We start from the raw sequence: 1,135 nt of genomic DNA, 5'->3' as shown, positions 1-1,135 counted from the left end.
TTGTTGTTGATTTGCTCTGGCTAGGACTTCAAGTACAGTATTGAATAGGTAGGGAGAAAGTGGGCAGCCTTGTCTAGTCCCTGATTTTAGTGGGATTGCCTCCAGCTTCTCTCCATTTACTTTGATATTGGCTATTGGTTTGATGTATATTGCTTTTATTATGTTTAGGTATGGGCCTTGAATTCCTGATCTTCCCAAGACTTTTATCATGTAGGGGTGTTGGATTTTGTCAAATGCTTTCTCAGCATCTAATGAGATGATCATGTGATTTTTGACTTTGAGTTTGTTTATATAGTGGATTACCTTGATAGATTTCTGTAAATTAAACCATCCCTGCAACCCTGGAATGAAGCTTACTTGGTCATGATGGATGATCATTTTGATGTATTCATGGATTCGGTTTGCAAGGATTTTATTGAGTATTTTTGCATCAATATTCATAAGGGAAATTGGTCTGACGTTCTCTTTCTTTGTTGGATCTTTGTGTGGCTTAGGTATCAGACTAATTGTGGCTGTGTAGAATAAATTTGGTAGAGTATCTTCTGTTTCTATTTTGTGGAATAGTTTGAGGAGATTTGAAATTAGGTCTTCTTTGAAGGTCTGATAGAACTCTGCACTAAACCCATCTGGTCCTGGGCTTTTTTTGTTGTTGTTTGGGAGACTATTAATGACTGCTTCTATTTCTTTAGGGGAAATGGGACTGTGAAGATCATTAATCTGATCCTGATTTAACTTTGGTACCTGTTATCTCTCTAGGAAGTTGTCCATTTTATCCAGGGTTGCCAGTTTTGTTGAGTATAGCCTTTTGTAGTAGGATCTAATGATGTTTTGGATTTCCTCAGGATCCGTTGTTATGTCCCCTTTTTCATTTCTGATTCTGTTAATTAGGATACTGTCCCTGTGCCCTTTAGTTAGTCTGGCTAAGCGTTTATCTATATTGTTGATTTTCTCAAAGAACCAGCTCCTGGTTTGGTTGATTCTTTGAATAGTTCTTTTATTTTCCACTTGGTTGATTTCTGTCCTAAGTTAGATTATTTCCTGCCTTCTACTCCTCTTGGGTGAATTTGCTTCCTTTTGTTCTAGAGTTTCTAGGTGTGCTGTCAGGCTGCTAGTGTATGCTCTCTCTAGTTTCTTT

The sequence above is a fragment of the Mus pahari genome, chromosome 2 (genome assembly GCF_900095145.1).
Source record: "Mus pahari chromosome 2, PAHARI_EIJ_v1.1, whole genome shotgun sequence".
NCBI classification, from domain to species: Eukaryota; Metazoa; Chordata; class Mammalia; order Rodentia; family Muridae; genus Mus; species Mus pahari.
The sequence above is the reverse complement of the archived record's forward strand: the minus strand, read 5'-3'. Positions refer to the sequence as shown.